At 39.7% G+C, this 22843-nt stretch overlaps 1 long non-coding RNA gene across 1 annotated transcript; it reads right to left on the bottom strand.

The window, feature by feature from the left end:
• Window positions 1–3792: 3792 nt before the first annotated feature.
• Window positions 3793–22274, bottom strand: LOC121038858 (uncharacterized). Its single transcript, XR_005794539.1, has 3 exons — window positions 22233–22274; window positions 5271–5274; window positions 3793–3892 (listed from the first exon to the last, which is right to left on the bottom strand). It is a non-coding gene; the product is annotated as an uncharacterized LOC121038858 (long non-coding RNA).
• Window positions 22275–22843: the final 569 nt, after the last annotated feature.

Genomic DNA, 22843 nt, shown 5'->3' with positions numbered 1-22843 from the left:
GTCTTCTAGAGAAGACACTGAAGATCTTTTAAACACCTAAGTGAAAGTATCCTATTTGAGTTTTAAAAGACACTTGAATATTGCAATTTGGGGAATGCATAAGAATAAGGATGAAATTGAAGTCAAGAAGGAGGTTGTATTAGGGTTCTCCAGAGAAACAGAACCAATAGAAGGTGTGCACATTATAAAAAGAGGTTTATTTTAAGCAATTGGTTCACATGATTATGGAAGATAACAAGTCTAAAATCTGCAGGTTGGGCTGATAGGCTAGAGACTCAGGAGAGCTGATGCCTCAGTTCTGGTCCAAAAGCTGTCTGCTGTAGCACCAGGAAGTCCTTCAATGTTGCAGTCAAAGTCCAAAGCAGTTTGCTGAAAGTTTTCTCTTGGCTCAAGGGAGGCCAGTTTTTGTTTACTCAGGCCTTCAACTGATTGGTTGAGGCCCACCCACACTATGGAGGGGAATCGGTTTTACTCAAAATCCACTCACTTAAGTGGTAATCTCATCCAAAACACCCTCCCAGAAACATTGAGAATAATGTTTGACCAAATATTTGGGTAACTTGTGGCCCAGCCAAGTTAACAATAAAGTTAACCATCACAGAAGCTATTAGTGTATAGAGGTCTCCAGTGTATGTAAGGGATAGCAAAGGATCTGGACTAAGTTCGGAGCAATGAGAAAAATAAATCGAAGAAAAATAAGTCAAATTTAGGGAAAAGTTGGATACGAAGGTGAAAAAGAAGGCATTTTAAGGGTGAATTCAAAATTTTTAGTTTGAACAAGTAGGTGGTATAGAAAATAAACCAACCAATTAGCTCCAAGGATATATTTTTCTCTTAATTTCGTTTCTTTCTTCATAGTAAGGCCAAGTTTCTTCTGCTTCCTGGTGCCTATATTCACCATTCACATTTTTTTTTTCTTGTTGTATATTTTGTCCTTGCTTCGTTTAAGAACCGTTACAGTTAAGAAGGTATTTCAATGATCAGATTTCATGTGTAAGGATACATATATTTCTCGATCTATTTTGAAAACACAGAAAAAAATCTGTTAAATATACTTCTTTGCCCCCTAACAAAATGTATAAATACTTAAGAACAAGAATACATAAGAAATGATCACAGAAATAGTGACAATGTTTTGAGAACAAGAAGCAGGTAGCTGAATGACAAATCAAAGGAAAACAGAAAGTCGGGTAAATGGATTTCCCCACAAACCCCAGAAGGTCTCAGCAATTGGAGAAGCAAAGCACCTCTGGAAGAAGAAGGAGTGGAGTTCAAGTGGAGTGAAAGCAGGACTACTTTTTGAAAGTCTGATATAAAAATCAATTAAATCTCTAAATCAACCACCCAGCTCCCTGCAACTAGGAGCCTACCTGTCACTAACTCCAGCAGAAGACTGGAGGTTTCATCTTTGGTGAAATTGAATCAAAAGGAATATGAACTTGACAACAGGCAGAACTGGAGGCAGGAGATGTGTGCCAGGATGAAAACCAGGATTAAGTGAAAAATCTCCGGTCTGCACGGCAAAATCTTCAATGCCTTTACCCATTTGTTCCCAGAATCTGGCAGCCTGGAGTATAAACCTCAAACAGGAGATAAGAGAATCACTCTCAAGAGAAACCGACCAACCCAAGAGAAAAAGGACCCACAGAGGCTGACAGCTCTAGAAAAAGCCAGGTTTGGTCCTAATCATCCAACAAGCCCTGTGGCCACACACAGAGCCTTCCAACATCTTTCTGGTCCCTTACTGTTAAATATAAAAAGACAGTCAAGGATCACTGGGCATGATGAAGGCTTTTAATATGAAAGTAGAGGCCAAAATAGGAACAGTGGATGACATAGAGCACAACAAGCAAAAGATAATGTCATAAACAAAACTCTAGTACCCTCAAGTAGAGAGGAGAAACTACTACAAATCCATGAAATGAAAACAGGAGGCTTTCTTAAAAGTATTACTCAGAAAAGAAGCACTCCTAGAATTTAAATATGATAGAAATAAAATGTGAATAAAAGTGTTAAAAAGATAAACTTGAAATTGCCCAAAAGGAAATAAAACCACCAATAAGTAAAAAAATATATATAAAGAAGTTGAGAAGAAGAAAATCAGCACGGAAGTTCAACATTCAAGTGATAAAATTTCCAGGATTGGGGAACAAAGAGGAAATTATCAAAGAGAAAACACCAAGAAAGTCCCCAGAACTAAAAGAGGTAACTTTTCAGATTGAAGGAGCCCAGGTGCCCGGTGATGACCCAACCCAGTTAAAACACACATACACACACCAAAGCATATTATAGAAAAACTTCAGGATATCAGGAATAAATTAAAAAAAAAAAAAAAAAAAAAAAAAAAGTCCTAAAAGCTTCTAGAGAGAAAAAGCAGACCACATACGAAGTGATCGGGAATGAAAACGATATTGGCTGATTAACAGCTCTGAAAGTTACAGTGCAGTCAAAATTCCAAAAGAAAATCATTTGCAACTTAGAATTCTAACCCATTCAAATTATTGAGCAAGTGTGATAACAGAATAAAGACATTTTAAGATAAGCAAGATCTCTGGGCGCCTGGGTGGCTCAGTCAGTTGAGCGTCCGACTTAACTGACATAACTATCCTTCTACTTCCCAGCTGTCCTTTCATTCTTTGCAGAGTGGAAGGCAGTGGGAGTTGGGATAGTACTAGGCAGTGTGTGCAGGCAGCTGGGCTAATCCCTACTCTGGCAATTCTGTGAACATGTGGGAGCTGTCACAGATAAAAGGTGTTACTTAGGGGGCACCTGGGTGGCTGAGTTGGTTAAGCATCTGACTCTTGGTTTTGGCTCAGGTCATGATCTTCCTGGTTTGTGAGTTCGGCCCTGCATCAGGCTCTCTGCTGTCAGCACAGAGCCTGCTTCGGATCCTCTGTCCCCCTCTCTCTTTGCCCCTCCCACTTGTGTTTTCTCTCTTTCTCAAAAATAAATAAAAAAAAAAAAAAAAAAAAAGATAGCAAAGTCTCAGATGTTTTATCTCCTGAATGTTCTTTTTCAGGAAAGTGCCAAAGCATCACTAGGACCCTTGTTTATAAATGCAAATTCTGAGACCTCACACTACAGTCTATGTCCTAATGAGCCCTTTAGATACAAGCTAAAGTTTGAGAAACACTTTACCAGTGGATGTGCTTCTCCAGAACGAGGAGTGAACCAAGAAAAAGGAGACCAGAATATTCCAGAACAGAAGAACAAGGCTACAAGATGAATATTACAAATGATCACTTATGATGTGTCTGTCATTGTTCTGAATGCTTTCTATTTATTAATGCTTAAATCATTATCTTAACAACCTTATGAGATAGGCCTTACCAGTTCTGCATTTTTACAGATGAGGAAACTGAGGCAAGATCTCCACTAATCAGTGGTGCAGCCAGGATTCAAACCAAGTGATCTAAACTCAGGACCCTCATGCTCTCATTTGCAACATACCCTGCGTGTGCCAGAAAACAGTGAAACCAAGTAAATGCCTGATGTGTTTAAATATAGTGAGATTTGTAACTCCGTGGAAGATAGGGGATGAATGCATATAAAGCCAAACAATCAAACAAACAAAACTGAGGCAAACAGTCCAAGGAGGGAAAAAAAGCTGAACCAGAAAGGAAATGTAATCATACTACATGATGGAACTAATATTTACATAGTCCAATGAGAATGAATACTGAATAATGATTTAACAAAGAAATATATGATGATATATGCCAGCCCAAAATATGCCATTTCCATATATTAATTATTTTTGACCTGTGAGCACTTGAAAAAACAGCCAACACAAGGGCACCTGGGTAGCTCAGTCGTTAAGTGTCTGACTTTGGCTCAGGTCATGAGCTCACAGTTCGCGAGTTTGAGTACCATGTCGGGTGAGCTCAAGTCCCTCTTCGGGTGAACGCGCTTCTCTCTCTCCTTCTGTCCCTCACTCACTTGCACCTTCTCTCTCTCTCTCTCTCTCACAAAAAAAAAAAAAAAAAGTAAAAACAGCTAATGCAGGGAGAGGTTTTCTCTGAGCTCCCCTTATTTACTGAAAGAGCCTTTAAAAGGAGCTCAATTGTTATAAATCCCTTCCCTGGGGAGTTTCATTAACCAGGGAAGATTGACTATCATCACAGGAGAGGAGATGACAGGTGGACACCACCCCAACCCAGACAAACTTTGTCACCTACTATCATACCTATTATCTGTTCTAATGGCCCATTGGTCTTTTTTAAAATTCACTTACCCTCCCCTTTTATTATAGGAGTCTCAGCCAAGAACTCACAAGGGTAGAGGGAAAATTATGTTTCCTCCCTTACAAAAACAAAATGGGAGAGAAGCAGAGGGATAAGAAGTTAATAGATAATGCCTAAAATTGAAAAATTAGGAAATAATAATATAAGCATGGTAATACTAAAAGAGTTAAAATTGGTTGCCCATTGCCTGGCTGGCTCAGGTGGTAGAGCATGCAACTCTTAATCTCAGGGTTGTAAGTTCAAGCCCCAAGTTGGGTGTAGAGATTACTTAAAAAAAATAATTTAAAAATTGGGGGTACCTGGCTGGCTCAGTTGGTGGAGCATGTGAGTCTTGGTCTCAGGGTTGTAAGTTTAAGCCCCATATTGCACGTAGAGACTAGTTAAAAATACACAAAAATAAACTCAAAATGGATGAAAGATCTCAATATAAGAGAGGAAGCCATCTAAATCCTAGAGGAGAAAGCAGGCAAAAACCTCTTTGACTTCGGCCACAGCAACTTCTTATTCAACATGTCTCCAGAGGCAAGAGAAACAAAAGCAAAAATGAACCATTGGGACCTCATCAAAATAAAAACTTGTGCACGGTGAAGGAAACAATCAGCAAAACTAAACGCAACAGACGGAATGGGAGAAGATATTTGCAAATGACATACCAGATAAAGGGTTAGTATCCAAAATCTATAAAGAACTTAATCAAACTCAACACACACACACAAAAATAATCCAGTGAAGAAACGGGCAAAAGACATGAATAGACACTTCTCCAAAGAAGAAATCCAGATGGCCAACCAACACATGAAACAACATTCAACATCAGTCAACATCAGGGAAATATAAATCAAAACCACAATGAGATACCACTTCACACCTGTCAGAATGGCTAACATTAACAACTCGGACAACAACAGATGTTGGCAAGGATGCAGAGAAAGAGGATCTCTTTTGCATTGCTGGGGGGGAATGCAAGCTGGTGTAGCCACTCTGGAAAACAGTATGGAGTTTTCCTCAAAAAACTAAAAATAGAACTACCCTACAACCCAGCAATTGCACTACTAGGTATTTATCCAAGGGATACAGGTGTGCTGTTTTGAAGGGACATATGCACCCCAATGTTTATAGCAGCACTATCAACAATAGCCAAAGTATGGAAAGAGGCCAATTGTCCATTGATGGAATGGATAAAGAAGATGTGGTATATATGTACAATGGAGTATTACTCGGCAATCAAAAAGAATGAAATCTTGCCATTTGCACCTATGTGGATGGAACTGGAGGGTATTATGCCAAGCAAAATTAGTCAGGGAAAGACAAATATCATATGACTTCACTCATATGAGGAATTTAAGATACAAACAGATGAACATAAGGGAAGGGAAGCAGCAATAATATAAAAACAGGGAGGGGACAAAACATAAGAGACTGTTAAATATGGAGAACAAACAGAGGGTTGCTGGAGGGGTTGTGGGAGGGGGGATGGGCTAAATAGGTAAGGGGCATTAAGGAATCTACTCCTGAAATCATTGTTGCACTATATGCTAACTAACTTGGATGTAAATTGAAAAATGCATACATACATACATACATACATACATACATACATACATACATAAAATCTTTTGGGGGTCCCTGGGTGGCTCAGTCAGTTAACCATCTGGCTCTTAATTTTGGCTCTGGTCATGATCTCATGGTCCATGAGATCAAGCCCCATGTGAGACTCTGTGCTGACAGAATGGCCGAACTGTCTCTCTTAAAATAACTAAACATTTTTTTTTAAATAATAAAGTATTTTTTAAAAATTAGTTACCCCTTTGAAAGAGAGATAGAGAGAGGTAATGGAGGGACTTTTGTTATTGTTATAAGCCTTATAAAATTATTTGATCTTTTAAATTATCCTGGCATTAGTTTGATTTAAAAAAGAAAAGGAAAGAAAGGAAAACCAAGTTAAAAAAATAAATTACTCCACCATAGAAGTCACAGTTCAGTAAATGTTTCTAAATTTCTTCTTCCCCTTCTCCTCCTCCTCCCTCTTTTTCCTCTCCTTTTTTTCTGAGAGATGGTGCATAAGCACCCATTAGTGGGGCAGAGGGAGAGAGAGAATCTTAAGCCTGCTCAGCTCCCAGCGTGGAGTCTGACAAGGGGCTCAATGCAGTGCTCCATCCCATGATCCTGAGATCATGACCTCAGCCAAAATCAAGAGTGGGAAGATGGGGTGCCTGGATGGCTCAGTCAGTTAAGTGCCCGGCTCTTGACTTTGGCTCAGGTCATGATCTCACAGTTTATGGGTTCGAGCCCCACATCAGGCTCTGCACTGGCAGTGTGGAACCTGCTTGGGTTTCTCTCTCTCCCTCTCTCTCTCTGCCCCCTCCCCTGCTCACGTGCTCTGTCTCTCTCTCAAAAGAAATGAATAAACTTAAAAAAAAAAAAAAAAAAGAGTGGGACATTAACCAACTGAGCCACCCAGGCAGCACACTAAATTTCTTCTGATAGGCAATTTCTGCCTTACTCTGTGTTCTGGCATTCAAAGCAGGACAAAGCCTTCTTGGTGCTTCACCTCTTGTCTCCATAGCAGTTTCTCGGTCCCCATCAAAATGCCTCAGACCCCAAGACTCTGAGCTTTGAGTTCAAAGGGACAGATCTGAGGGAGTCACTGGAGATGCTTTATCCTAATTCTTCTATCAGATTCTGGCAGAGTGTAGTTTTCTCTATGATAACTTCCACAGAAACAAATTCTCTCAATCATCTACAAGTTTCTAATGTGCAAAAAGGTTGCCAGACTTTGCCTGTGTTTTAATACCCACAGACTTGACTCTTTTAGTATCAGACTTTTATTTATTCAATCATTCATTCAAAAACAAATGTTTAGTGAAGCCCTACTGTGTGCCAGATACTTACTATTGAGTTTCTTAAAATTATTTTTCCTCTATGCGTGGTTTCCATACCTTGGAATTAAGATGTTTCAAGGTTCTTTATAATCACTGTCTTTTTATGTGTTAATTAGAAAAGGCAAACTTCTGCTGTGTAATGATTAATTAAAATGAGGATAAACTACAGTATGTTAAGAAAGGAAAATCTCCAAGATTTATTTTCTAAATTAGATCAGGTCAGTTTAAATTTTTCTCTTACCCAACTTGTCAGTGGGCTTTCCTTGTCAGAAAGAAAAATGTTAACATTTATCCAAAAGGCTTATCTACCTCCTACTGAAGGTTTATGAGAAAACAGACTTCTATGTTTCCTCTCAAGAAAGCAAAGTACACTCACAAAGTAAAATAGTATTTTGAAGTACTAATCCACATATCCTTGTTCCATCCCACTCTACCCTCCACTCAAACCCAGGCAATTTAACACAGGTCCACCACTGCCCAAAAGGATGGTTATTATGGCAGAGTATGAAGGGAACAAATATAAAATCCTTTAGCATAACCAATGTAATATTAAAGATTTTTTGGTATAAGTTACAACCTAAGGTCCAGCTAGTTTCCAGGTAGGGACTGAATGTTTGTCTTGCCGAAGTTCGTATGTTGAAGCCCTAATGTGGTATTTAAAGGTGGGGGCTCTGGGAAGTAATTAGCTGATGAGGGTGGAACTTCCATGATGGAATTAGTGTCCATCTAAGAAGAGAAAGAGCTCTCGCCCAGTCCTATCTCTCTGCTCTCCACCACAGGAGGACGCAACAGAAAGACATCTGTCTACAAGCCAGGAAGAAGTTTCTCACCGGACACTGAATCTGTTAGCGCCTTGATCTTGGACTTCGGGCTCTCAGAACAGTGTGGAATAAGTACTTGCTGTTTAAGACACCTAGTTTATGGCACTTTTGTTACCGTAACCCAAACTGACTAAAAGATTACCCAAATCAGGAATTAAAATCCCAGGGGCAGCCAGTTAGCATGCAAATCAGGAAGCCCACACTCCAGCCAATATGAATATACACCTTCTACCATCCATATCTCCGTAAATACCAGAAGCTTTTCTAATTAGCATAACGAATGTTAGAAAATAGGGTCTCACTGTGGAAATGAGTGGAACTCGAGATGCGTAGCTTAATTAATATAATATGAAAATCTACCCAGGCCTGTTCCTTGTACCAATAAGGATATGGCCTGAGGCTTGACCCACAGATGAACCTGTGCACGATCATTGAGTCAGAGGACTCCTTGTTGCCTGATGCTCACTCTGAGAGCACAGGATCCTGCCTCTGCATATTGTTCTATCTGCTTCAAGTAAACATTTCATGCAAAGAGGTAGTCAGAACGCTCCAAAAGAACAGAGAGCTGGGACTTCATCAGTCTTATAGTTTGTATAAATATTTTCAAGACTGCTTCCTAATAAATGTTCTTTTAATAAGGTCTGCACTTGTGGCATAATTTATGGAGAGTAAACCGCTTTTGTGGTGGTTACTATTATTTCCTAAAATAATCTAAAGCTGTACAAGCCCAAACCAGCTTAGAGTCACAACAACCCCCACAAAAAGACAGAGTGCAGACACCTGAAAGAATTTTGTAGTCGTGACAAGGGAACAGGGCAGCATAAGGAAGCTTGGACCGTACAGCTGGGGATTAGTAGGAACATCAACATCTCGATAGAAGCTACTGTAAGTGGTGACTACATCTGGAAACCATACGTGATGATTACAGCAAATAACAGCATGGACAACTGCTGTCTGAGACCCAAATACTGCTTCATCCCTGGAGCCAGGAGGCTACTTAAATGCAACCGGGGAATCATCTGAGTTAAAACTTGCAGTGACTGAGTTTGCCAGGAATTTACTAAAGTTGTGGTTACTGCCCTCAGGGAGAATAGGGTCTCTAAATAAATGGTAAATTGGAATTTAGAAAAAAGAAATCTAAAACTTTTCTTTCTCGCATATCTGAATTTTGGATTTTTAGAAATTCGTATTCACTATATGCCACACAGGGAAGAACAAATTCTGTGTCTCTCACAATTTTTTCTCTCCAAGATCTCTTATTTTTAGCCTTGACACCACTGTTACATTTTCTCCTCTAGTGCACTTAGGAGTGACCCCACTCTGTCCCTAGGCTCTTCTTAGTGGTTCAAAGTCCAAGAGAGGGATATTCATGTCTGTGCAAATCAGAGAAAAAAGAAAGGCAGCATCTTAAATATGTAGATATGTATCCTAGTCAGCTTGAGCTTCTATAACAAATACCATAAATTAGATGGGTAAACAACAACATGTATTTCTCCAAGGAGACTGCGAAGTCCAAGATCAAGGTGCCAGCAGATTTGGTATCTGGCAAGAGACTGCTTCCTGGCCTGCAGACAGCCACCTTCTCCTGTATCCTCACGTGGTAGAGAAAGATCATATCCTTCACATCTCTTCTTATAAGGATACTAATCTCATTCAGTGGAGGGTGGGGGGTGCTGCTCAACCCTTATGATGTAATTGCCTCCCACTTCTAAATACCATCACATTGGGGATTAGGACTTCAGCATATGAATTGGGGGGGGGGGATACAAACATTCAATCTACAGCAGCCCATACTGCATAGGAAGGGAAGAGGCAGTGAGGAAAGAGTTAGTCTGAATTCATCCCTTAGGAATTTTACGTCCTGGGAAAAGGGAACAGAATCGTCTTGTATTCGGCAAACACCTAACTATAAGCCAGACATTGTGTTAGGAAAGCATTCGTTTCACCAAGATGAATAAAATATTTTCTGCCATCAAATAAGGAGACAGACAATATAGCATGCTAAGTGCTGTGATGGGCCTAAGTACAGAGTCAGTGCTGGGGATGGAGAGATCCCAGCTCTTACTGGGGAAGTCTGAAAAGCCTTCAGAAAAGATGACTTTCAAACTGGGTCCTATATTTCACCAGCAGAGAATGGCCTTTCCAGTCAGCACTAACAGCCTATGCCAAGGTGAAAATGAATGAAAAAGCATGGCGTGTTGGAGAATGACAAGTCCAGGGGCTAGAAAGTTCACAAGTGGACTAGCAAGACATTATGCTAGAAGGAAAAAGTGTGGTCAGGTTGTGAAATCTCATGAATGCTTTTCTGAATAGATTGGCCTTTTTGAGGACAACCAGGGCATCCAATGGGCCAACAGCTTCCAAAGAAGCACCATAATGGGAGCACAGGGTGGGTCCAAAGACCAAAGCTCCGGCCTCCACCCTACTCCACTCCACTTTGTATCTTTCATACATCTCGTTTATATTTTTAATTTGAAAGTAGAAGCCAGCTGTTATTTTCAAGTTTTAAAATTGCTCATGTAAGCATCTAAAAGTCAGAAAAGATCTTTGGTTAGGGAACTTAAATGACCATATTTACATTTCAGAACACGGATTCTGGCTGTAGGACAGGAGGAAAGATTAGAGAAAGGAGACATGAAAGGCCAGAAAGCAATTAGTTAGACGTTAAAATAGCCCATAATGGGGATGACAAAGGGTCCAAACCAAGGTTGTGATAGTTCAGAGTATGAACAGAAGTAGAAAGAGGGAACAGATTCTAGAGACGTTTTAGAAACTGGATGAACAGCCATTTACCACTCCTACCACACATGCAGTGGTTTTTGACAATGTTTGACTGGACATAGCAGGCAGGAAACTACACACTCTACCCTCTCTCCATTGGTGGATTGATTTGCTTCACTTCAGTTCCAATGCATTACCACAGAGAGTTGAGATAAGGGCCTCTTGCAACATTCCAAAGCTTCTATGCTACTGAGAGTATAATGGTTCATAGACTGATGTGATTTTGTGGGAAATTGCATTAGATTTAGTGCCTTATGGATCATGGGAAAAGTCACCAATACAGAGTATTCATTTGACTTAGCAATTCCAGAAGACTGATGTGGTATTTTGTTGTCTCTTTTCTCTTTCATTTTCTGTAAGTGGTATTTTTTCCAACTCTAAAAAAGGAAATTTAGAAAAAAAAATGGGTTTAGTTGTATACAAAGCAATCCATCGACATGTATTGTTATGCTATACTAGTTGATGTAATATCACATGATATGATGCTTTACTAAGACCAGTCCTTGCAGTGGGCTGGCCTTGTAAACAGGCAAAATAGATTACTGACTGTATTAAGATCTAATGATGATGAGACAATCCTTGTGTATACAGTCATTCAGTAACTCTTCACCAAACACCTACTTTGCAAAAGGACTTATGATAGATAGGCACAGTGGAATGCAACACAGATGTGGTCTTAGCCTAATAGAGCTTTCAGCCAGCCAGGAAGACAAACATTAATTACACAATTAATTTTTTTTAATGTTTATTTTTTTTAAAAGGTGGCCATGAGGGGGTTGTCTGGGTGGCTCAGAAGGTTAAGCATCTGACTCTTGATTTCAGCTCAGGTAGTGATATCATGGTGCATGAGTTCCAGCCCCGCGTCAGGCTTTCGGCTAGCAGCGTGGAGTCTGCTTGGGATTCTGTCTCTCTCTCTCCCTCTGTTTCTGTCCCTTTCCTCTTGTGCACTTTCTCTCCCTCAAACTAAATGATGTTTATAATAATAATAATAATAATAACAAACATTAATGTTCATTTATTTATTTTGAGAGAGAAAGAGTTGGGGAGGGGCAGAGCAGAGGGAGAGAGAGAATCCCCAGCAGGCTCCGTGCTCGGTGTGGAGCCCAAAGCAGGGCTGATCCCCCATCTGTGAGATCACCACCTGAGCCGAAATCAAGAGTCAGATGCTCAAATGACTGAGCCACCCATGCACTTCTAGACACTTAATTATTTGATCACTATTGTGGTAAATGCATTGAATATGAAACAAAAGCTACAAGAGAGGCTGAAACAGGGGACCTCACATACCCCACCTCCATGAGGAAGTGACTTTTGACTGACAAGTCTAAGGACAAGAGGGCTTCTTCTGCTAGTAAACAGGGAAGAGAAATTCAGGCAGAGTAGACAGTATATAAAGCAGGAGCATGTGTGTGGAACAGCTGGGGAGAAGCTGTGGCTGCAGGGCAGAAATCAACAGGGAGAATGGCTAGATGTACAGACCCGTAGGCCTTGTTGAGGTTGGGTTTTAGCCTAAAGGCCAAAGGAACACCTTGGATGGAATTTAAGCGGAGGGTGAAATTATCAGATACATTTTTAAGGACTCCTCCAACTTCTCAGCTAAAAATAGACTGGAATGGGACAGAAGTGGATTTAGGGAAACCATGCAAGTGGCTCTTGTCAGAAACGTCTCTAAATGTCTCAGCCGCAGGCCCCGACACCAACAACTTGAGTTCTGGCCATAACTGCAACCAGAGCGGATTGCATTTAGACCCCCGTAGAGGCTCAGACACACTAGGCAGCAGGGCCTTAAAATGTATTGCGCTGCTAAACGTGATGACCTGTGTCTAGCCTGTCTCCTGCCGCTAGGCCACAGCCTCCCTGACCACAGCTGTGTTGGCCTGGGCCGCGTGCCAGCTACCGTTTCAGGGTTTTCTCTTTTTCCTCATTTGCTACACAAATGCCTGTTCCTACAACCTGCCTCTGACCCCTGCCAAGCTTCACGGGAGAGTGGGGGGGGTGGGGGGTGGGGGGGGTGGGGGTCCCTAAATTCTGCAGTTGTTTACCACACACTGGACTGGCACCCACCCCCCCCCCTCTCCCGAGGATAACACCATCTTCCCAAATAGGGCTCTTTTCTCCCAGCTGCGTCTACCTCAGCTGTGGATTCCCTCACTCAGCTCTGCCCTCAGTCGAGGTCCTCATCAGGCCCCTCCCTCCATAAGGGTCTGGGACTATAAAAATAAACCACAATAAGTAGCTTACAGTGGTGAGGTATCTATCAAGAAGATCTTGCCTTTGGAAGAAGAGAGCTTTCTTATTTCTTATTCTTCTGAGATAGCAAGGTAAGATTTATTTATTTTTTTTAACAATTTCCAAGTACCGTGGAGGGGTTGGGGAGGCACGGCTGTGCATGATTATCAGAAGAATCACAACCGTGTTTTATGGCAACGAGTATCAGAAGCTTTGCAAGCTCAAATGTTTTCTCAAAAATGTTGAAGTGTTAAGGTTTGTTTGCTTTTAACTGGCCTGCATGTCTAACTCCGATGTTTCTCCGGATTCCTGCAGTAAAAAATGATACACCTCAGTGAAAAAAGATATTGGGATGTGAAAAGAAGCCGTATGAGTCAAGGAGCCACTGGCATTTAATCTGCAGCAGGTGTGCTGTTAGATTTAATAAGCATTTCTGGGTATTCAGGGTTTTTTTTTTTCCTTTCTTTCTTTATGGAGAGGCCTCTAAACACAAGAGCAAAATTTACATCAAAATATGAAACACAATCCTAGCAGAAAACAACAAATAGTTCTCCACCCTTACACTTTACCCCTGAAAGGAAAGAGAGAGAAAAGTTTTCTCTGAGTTTGCTAGGATGTATTTCTATTTCTTTTGTGTTATTTTCTCCTTTTCCAATTCAAGCAAGGTAGAAGATTCCATAGAAATTAACTAACTCTTATTTCCTAAGACTGAAATATGAAAAGCATTCATAAGTTTCGAGATAACATTTTTTTAAAAATCTGTGGTTGTGATTCTGTTTTAAACACCTTTTTCTAAAAATAAAATTCTCAGTGTGACCAGAACAAACACAGACTGGGTAGAAAACGTTTCTGCCAAGTTGTGAGATTGATGTGAATTGAAGTAGCTGAAATGTAAGTCCGTGTTATTATAATCTGGAGTGTTAAAGCGTGCCCTTCATCTAAGAAATGCAAAATATTTTCAAAACAAGCATCTGGTGACACTCAGCAGGGTCATATTATTACAGCTCTCCAGAGGAGGTAATTTGTCGTGCAGAGACTTTGGGATGTTTTGCTAAAATACTGACCCTTTATTTCTTAATGCAGCTCAGAATTTGTAATTTTTTTGATGAACTGGTTTGATAGTTGTAATAGTAACAGTAATAGTAACCTGATTACTCCCCAAAATTCTTAAGAGTCCTATCATCTTTTAAGGTAGAAGGGGGACAGTGAAATGATGCACAAGAATGAATGGTGAAGCTTTGGGTGTTTCGATTGACTAGCCTTTTACACTGTTTTGGAGGTGCCAACCATGATACTAACGCCTGCCTTAGCACCTAGTAAGTACCCTGTCCTCAAATTGGGGATTTTGTTATCCGTTCTCCCATGTACTCTTGTCGCACGTATTTCATAACCTGTAGATTCGTTGAATTTTTCAACCATGATGAAAACATCAAAGAGCTTCAGACACTTGAGCTGCCAGTAGCAAATTCAACTCCCACCTCTCCTTAAGCAGAAATAAATAAGCCCCAAAAGGAAAGGTGAGTAAGAGCCTCAAAGAGATCCAGTGGCAAAGCCTCTGTGGGAATTATGGAAGCACAATGTTATTTCTGCTCACTAGATACGTGAGCCCCATAGAAGGGACACCAAAAGCTGAGGCTGGACAAAAGCAAGTAGCAGAGGCTTGGACTTCTCATATCAAAACTGGTCAGAAGGGAACCAACTGTTCTTTTCAAATTATTTCCAAGAGGGCTTCCTACTTGACAGTCACCCTTCGTCCAGTTGATCTTTTGTTTTCTATTCCTTTTATTTCCTTAGGGTTTTTTCTGTTTCTTTTTCTTTTCTTTTCTTTTTTTTTACATAGATGTTTAGCGTCTGGGTCTCATCATTTCTCAAACTTCAACTCAGTGGTTTTTTTGGTTTCTTTGTATTCAGTAGGTAATTCCTAGGCATATCTCTCGGCTCCATTTTTAATACCAAAAGCAACAGTAGAATCTAGCTGCGTTTCCTTTTTTTTTTTTTTCTTAATTTAGTTCTCCATCCAGCTCTATCTCCCTCTGTTTCCTGAGCTGGCTCAAAACTCTGACTCATCTTCCACTGCATGCTGTCTACCTTCACCAAGGGAAAAAGAAGACCCATCTCTGAAGGGGGTGGGTGGTGTTTAAAAGTTCTCCATTGGCCCAGTTTCTGTTAATTCATAATCCGAACGTATACACACAAATGAAAGCTGAACAATTATCTCATAAATATTGGAGTGCATTGTTGATAAAAGGGCAATATGTATTTGTGTGCTTAATTATCTTTAGGGTTAACAGAAAACACCTAACTTTCATAGGACAGAAACATTTTTAGTTCACCCAAACAAAGGAAGATTAAGTTTCTGTGGGGCCAGATATTTTCTGGCCTAAAGGGACATACTTTAAGGAAAAGAACACAAAACTACAAATATAAAATTGGGAATAAAAGCAAATATATGTGTGGGAAGAGAAAATACAAAATACAGAAAATATATGCTCCACAAATACAGAAATACACAATACAGAAAAATAACATAATACTTTGTTAATTACTTGATAAATCCCTCTAATATTTTTTTCCTTTTTTGCTTCTATTCTGAAAAATATATGCAAAATTAATTGTAACACAAGAGGAACTAAAACATAGTTTTATTTTTTTTTTTTTTAATTTTTTTTTTCAACGTTTATTTATTTTTGGGACAGAGAGAGACAGAGCATGAACGGGGGAGGGTCAGAGAGAGAGGGAGACACAGAATCAGAAACAGGCTCCAGGCTCTGAGCCATCAGCCCAGAGCCCGACGCGGGGCTCGAACTCACGGACCGCGAGATGGTGACCTGGCTGAAGTCGGACGCTTAACCGACTGCGCCACCCAGGCGCCCCAAGGTAGCAACAATTTAAAACTATGTTTTAGGGGCGCCTGTCCCAAAAATAAATAAACGTTGAAAAAAAAAAAATTAAAAAAAAATTGTTGCTACCTTATGCAGAACTGCATGAAGCATAATCAAATTACTCTTATACTACATTGACTAAGTTGATGAATACATGTAGGTATTTTGCCATCCGAGTACTTATTTTTTCAGTCCATATTTCTGCACTGTTGGCAATTTTGTGTACGATTTCATCTGGAACTACACAACGTTCTAAGGACAAGATATGTCAGATACTCTAAGAAGTGATCTGACATATTGGAATGCAGTAAGCACTATGTCAAGAGGCTTATTCTCTGTAATATTTCTAAAGTCTGTGACCTATAAACACAGGAATTCTTGGACAAATGTTATTTTGCGTGGTTCTCATCCAAAAAAGGAAAAAACATGATGCATTTATAATTGTACACTCTGCATTAACTCTCCTGACGGGAGAGAGCAACCATTTTGATGAGGCAATAATGAGAAGTAGATGCTCTGGTTATAATTCTACACTTCTGATGTTTAGAAGTATTTGCCACAAACTAGCTTCTGGCTTCCTATTTTAAAAACGTTTTCCTCTTCTGCTGTCCACATACTGCAGTGCCTGGCACTATAGAACACCTGCGTATCACAATATAACTTCTGACTTTGAAGCTTTGTGTCATTATGCCAGGTGGGCAGCAGGATTTTCTGGAAGCAATTCTTTCAAAGAGGTGGCTAATTATACAGAGAAGTGACTATCATTATTGCAGTCCCAGTATGGCGGACACCAGAGGAAATGTGAGGGAGAGTCTGTGTGGAGACAGGAGTCTTAACCAATTATAGATCAAAGTTTGCAAATTTTACAAATCATCTGACCATGTAAACACATCGCTTGGACATTCTCAGGGCCTTGGAAAGGGAATGCAAACAAAAGCCTCTATTACCTTCACAGTAAAGTTGCTTCGGCCTCTAACCTCAATGATCCTTTAAAACAGAGCAGTTAAGACTTCCAGTTTCGAGCACAGTGCAGCTTAGAAGTTGCCACTCCAATCAAAAAGAATGAAGTCTTGCCATTTGTAACTAGGTGGATGGAACTAGAGGGTATTATGCTATGCGAAATTAGTCAGAGAAAGACAAATATCATATGACTTCACTCATATGAGGAATTTAAGATACAAAACAGATGAACAGAAGGGAATGGAAACAACAATAATATAAAAACAGGGAGGGGACAAAACATAAGAGACTCTTAAATATGGAGAACAAATAGAGGGTTACTGGAGGGGTGGTGGGAGGGGGGTGGGCTAAATGGGTCAGGGGCATTAAGGAATCTACTCCTGAAATCATTGTTGCACTATGTGCTAACTAATTTGGATGTAAATTAAAAAATTAATAAACAAATTAGAAGTTGCCATTCCATCCGAACAGCTAATGAAAAGCTAAACAATCTGAAAAAATCAACAACTCTTCTTAACATTCATCAGAGAAATGAGATCACAGGGAAAACTGCTAATCTCCCAAACTGGGAAAACAAACAAGCAGATACAGAGAATCACAGTTCAATAAAGCAGAAACCTATAAGCACAGACCTTCACAGGAACAAGAAGAAAACCTGAATTGTAACTGACAAATTCCTGGAATCTCAGTATGGACAAATCTGAGGGTTAAAATCTCTGAAAGACCCATTAAGGGGAGGAGGGCGCGCTTTTGTGAGTTTCATCTCAGGGACTGCTACCAGGTTCTCACAGTGAATATCAGAAGAACCCCTCATGCTTCCTGCAGGGAAAAGAGAAAAGGAACCATTTGAAATATTCAAGGGGCGGGGAGCCTGGGTGGCTCAGTCGGTTAAGTGCCTGACTTCGGCTCAGGCCAGGATCTCGCGTTTGTGAGTTCCGGCCCCGCGTCAAACTCTGTGCTGAGAGCTCAGAGCCTGGAGCCAGCTTCACATTCCGTGTCTCCCTCTCCCTCTGCCTCTCCTCCACTTGTGCTCTCTCTCTCTCTCTCAAAAATAAATAAAATGTAAAAAAAAAAAAAATTATTTGAAATATGCAAGTGGTATTCTATTCTTTCTTATTTTTGTTTTTTTAAGTTTATTTATTTATATTGAAAGAGCAAGCAGGGTAGAGGCAGAGAGAAAGATGGCAGAGAGAGAATCCCCAGCAGGCTCTGCACTGCCAGCACAGAGACCGACAGGGGGCTTGAAGTCACAAACCATAAGATCATGACCTTAGCAGAAATCAAGAGTCGAATGCTTAATCAACTGAACCACCCAGGGTATTGTGTTCTTAACAAAGTCTGCCCCCATGAGAAACTACTTCACCAGAGACTAACCTACTAGAGTTTTACCAGATCCTACCTGACCTGAGGGAAGGGAAATACACAACCGCAGCCCCCACTTAGCCCATCCTTTCCCACCACTGAGAAGTAGTGGTGAAGTACACAGTCGAGGGGCACAGGCTCCCCAAAAGGCTGAGACCTAATCATAGGACCAAACAGGGCTTCCCCTCTCTGGGCACCTGATCACTACATTACTAAAGGTTTAATTACTGCAGTTCCTTTTACTAAGTACATCATGTCTACTTTTCAACAGAAACGTTCAAGGCATACTAAAAAGTAAACACAGTTTGAAGAGCCTGAACAATATCAGAACCAGAGTCAGATATGGCAAGAATGTTAGAATGATCAGACCAAGAATTTTAATAACTAAAATTAATATGCTAAAGGCTTTAACGAAGAAAAAGTAGGCAACATATAAGAACACATGGATAATGTAAGCAGGGAGATGAATATTCTAAGACATAATCAAAAAGAAATGCTTGAGGGGCTCCTGGATGGCTCAGTTGGTTAAGCATCTGACTGCAGCTCAGGTCATGATCTTTGTGAGTTTGAGCCCCAAGTCCAGCTCTGTGCTGACAGCTCAGAGCCTGGAGCCTGCTTCAGATTCTGTGTCTCCCTCTCTCTGCCCCTCCCCCACTCATGCTCTGTCTCTCTTTGTCTCTCAAAAAAAAAAAATAAATAAATGTTAAAAAAAATTTTTTTAAATGCTTGAGATCAGAAACACTGTAACAGATATGAAGAATGACTTGGTAGACTGGACATGGTTGAAGAAAGAATCTCTGAGCTTGAGGATATGACAGTAGAAGATTACAAAACTGAAATGCAAAGAGAAAAAGACTGGGGGAAAAAAAAAAGAACAAAATATCCAGGAACTGTGGGACAGTTAAAAAAGGTGAAATGCATGCATAATGGGAATACTAGAAGGAAATAAAGAGAGAAAGGAACAGAAGCAATTTTAAGCAGTAATAAGTGAGAATTTCCCTAAATTAATATCTGACACATTCACTAAGATAGACAACTTCTGAACCATAAAATACATCTTAACGAATTTTTGAAAATATAAATCACAAAATGTTTGTTCTCAGACCACACTGGACTTAAGCTCAGAGGCAATAACACAAAGATAGCTGGGAAAATCTCAAAATACAAGGGGATTAAACACAATTCTAAATATACATTGGTCAAAGAAGATATCTCAAGAAAAATTAAAAAGTATTTTGAACTAAATGAAAATAAAACTTATTAAAATTGTGGATGCAATGAAAGCAGAGCAAAGAGGAAAACTTATGGCATTGAATGCATATATTAGGAAAGAAAAAAGATCTAAAATCAGTTGTCAAAGTTTCTTTAAGAAACTAAAGAAAGAAGAGCAAATCCAGAGTAAGCAAGAAGAAATAAATAATAATAATCAGAGCAGAAATCAATGAAATTGAAAACAGGAAATCAATACAGAAAATCAATGAAACCAAAAGCTTGTTTTGTTTTGTTTTGTTTTGTTGTTTTGTTTTAGAAAAAGTCAATAAAATCAATAAGCCTCTAACAAGGCTAGGAAAAAGAAACAGGGAAGTCAAATTACTATTATCAGAAATGAAAGAGGATACATCAGCACAGATCCTATAAATCTAAGATGACCTTGAATTTTGTGATGACTTTTTAGATACAGTTCCAAAGGCATGATCCTTGAAAGAAATAATTTATAAGCTGGACTTTACCAAAATTAAAAACTCTGCTCTATGAAGGACACTGTCAAGAGGATAAGAAGACAAGCCGCAGACTGAGAGAAAATATTTGCTAAAGACATATCTGATAAAGGACTGTTAGCCAAAATATATTAAGAACTATTAAAACTCACTAGTAGGGGGGCGCCTGGGTGGCTCAGTCGGTTAAGCGTCCGACTTCAGCCAGGTCACGATCTCGCTGTCCGTGAGTTCGAGCCCCGCGTCAGGCTCTGGGCTGATGGCTCAGAGCCTGGAGCCTGTTTCCGATTCTGTGTCTCCCTCTCTCTCTGCCCCTCCCCCGTTCATGCTCTGTCTCTCTCTGTCCCAAAAATAAATAAAAACGTTGAAAAAAAATTTTTTTAAATAAATAAATAAATAAATAAATAAATAAATAAATAAATAAAACTCACTAGTAGGAAAACCAAAAACCAGATTAGGAAATGGGCAAAAGGCCTGAACAGAGATCTCACCAAAAAGATATACAGATGGAAAATAAGCATATGAAAAGATGCTTCCGGGTGGCTGGCCTGCTCAGTCTGGTTAAGTGTCAGATTCTTGGTTTGGGCTCAGGTCAGGATATTATGGTTTGTGGGAAAGAGCCCCATGTCAGGCTGCTCTCTGACAACATGGAGCCTGCTTGGGATTCTCTCCCTCCCTGCCCCTTTCCCTCTCAGTGTGCGTGCACTCTTTCTCAAAATAAATTTTAAAAAAGAAAAGATGTTCCACATCATATGTCATCAAGGGAATGCAAATTAAAACAATGAAATGCTTCTATATACCTATTAGAATGGCCAAAATCCAAAACACTGACAACACCAAATGCTGGTGAGAACATGAAGCAACAGGAACCCTTATTCATTGCTGGTGGGAAGCAAAATGGTACAGCCGTTTTGGAAAACAGTTTTGTGGTTTCTTACAAAATTAAACATACTCTTTTTTTTTTTTAATTTTTTTTAACGTTTATTTATTTTGGAGACAGAGAGAGACAGAGCATGAACGGGGGAGGGTCAGAGAGAGGGGGAGACACAGAATCCGAAACAGGCTCCAGGCTCTGAGCTGTCAGCACAGAGCCCGACGCGGGGCTCGAACTCACGGACCGCGAGACCATGACCTGACCCAAAGTCAGCCGCTTAACTGACTGAGCCACCCAGGCGCCCCAAACATACTCTTATCATACAATCTAGCAATTATATTTCTTGGTATTTTCCCAAAAAAGTTGAAAATTTATGTCCCCACAAAACCTGCACGTGGATATTTATAGCAGCTTTATTCAGAATTGGCAAAACTTGGAAGCAACAAAGATGTCCTTCATTCAGTAGGTAAATGGATAATATACTGTGGTACAGCCAGATAATGGAATATTATTCAGTGCTAAAAAGCAAGGAGCTACCAGGCCATGAAAAAACAGACTTAAATATATAGAACTAAGTGAAAGAGGCTAATCTGAAAGACTTTATACTATGACTCCAACTATATGACATTCTGAAAAAAACTAAAACTATGGACAATAGAAAGATTGGTGGTTGCCAGGGGTTTGTAAGTAGGCAGGGAACAGGGGATTTTTAGGGCATGCAACTACTCTATATGATACTATAACGGTGCATATATGTCATTATGAAATTGTCAAAACCCATAGAATGTACAACACCAAGAGTGAGCCCTGATATAATCAATGAACTTCCAATGCTAATAATATGTCAATGGAGGTTCATCAGCTGTAACAAATAATCCCCTCTAGTGGGGGATGTTGATAATGAGGGAGTCTATGCACGTGTGGGTCAGGGGATGTATGGGAAATCTCTGTATCTGTCTCCCAATTTTGCCATTAATCTAAAACTTCTCTAAAATACAAAGTCTATTTAAAATAATTATGTAAAATAAAGTTAATTTTTTAAAAAAGAATGGTTGCTTGGGATATTTTAGATAAAATTCTACTTATTGGCCATAGAAATTAAAGGCATTTGCTCTGCATTAGGGTCTTAAGTATATTTGCAGTAATATTGGAAAACATGACAAAAATAATGAAAAGTGTTTTCAGTCATATACCAAAATAGCTATCTTTCATGTTGTCAAATAATGGCTCTTTTTATCTCCTACTTCACTCCATTTGTTTCCTCTACTTAGCAACAAGAAATATAGCAATTATTTTATTTATTCACACTTCTTTCCTTAAAAATCTTCCTTTTCTAGGGCAACTGAGTGGCTTAGTTGTTAAGCATCTGACTTTGACTCCGGTCATGATCTCATAGTTAATAAGTTTGAGTCCCACATCAGGTGAGCTCAAGCCCCTCATCTGGTGAGCACAAGTCTCACTTCAGATGAGCATGAGCCCTACTTTGGGTAAAACATGAGCCCCAGGTGAGCCCCACTTCTCTCTCTCTCTCTCTCTCTCTCTCTGCCCCTCGCTCACTTGTACCCCTCCTCTCTCAAAAAAAAAAATCTTCCTTTTGTATAATTTTGTTAGTTAAAAAGCATAGGCTGGTATTTGCCAATACAACTACTTTCAATTATTCAAGGCCAGACTGATATTTACATTAAATTTTTATAGTTGTACCAAAAAACCAAAGATACGTGAATTTGTAAACAAAGCTAAAGTAACTGTGAATTAGCTAAAATGGCCACATAATTTTATTATATTTAATTTTGATACTACATAGTAACCTAAACCTTAATTTTTTTCTGATGTACATTCACTTCTTCAACAAATATTTGCTATACATGGAATCTGAAGCATGGTGAGCCAGGTAGCCATGATTCAAAGAAATAAATATTTATTATAAGAGTTAACCGTGATCAGTGCCATGAAGAAAATGTTTGGAGGATTTAATAGCAAGAAGATCCAGTTCTTTTGGGGGGTGGGGTGGTTAGGGTTGGGGGATGTTTACAGGGAGAAGATTTCCCTAAGGAAATGGCATTTGACTTGAGCCTGGAGTTTGAAGAATTATA

Source organism: Herpailurus yagouaroundi, unplaced genomic scaffold (assembly GCF_014898765.1).
Source record: "Herpailurus yagouaroundi ecotype Mexico unplaced genomic scaffold, PumYag 166, whole genome shotgun sequence".
Lineage (NCBI taxonomy): Eukaryota > Metazoa > Chordata > Mammalia > Carnivora > Felidae > Herpailurus > Herpailurus yagouaroundi.
Note: the sequence above shows the minus strand (reverse complement) of the source record. Positions and strands in the feature narration are given on the sequence as shown.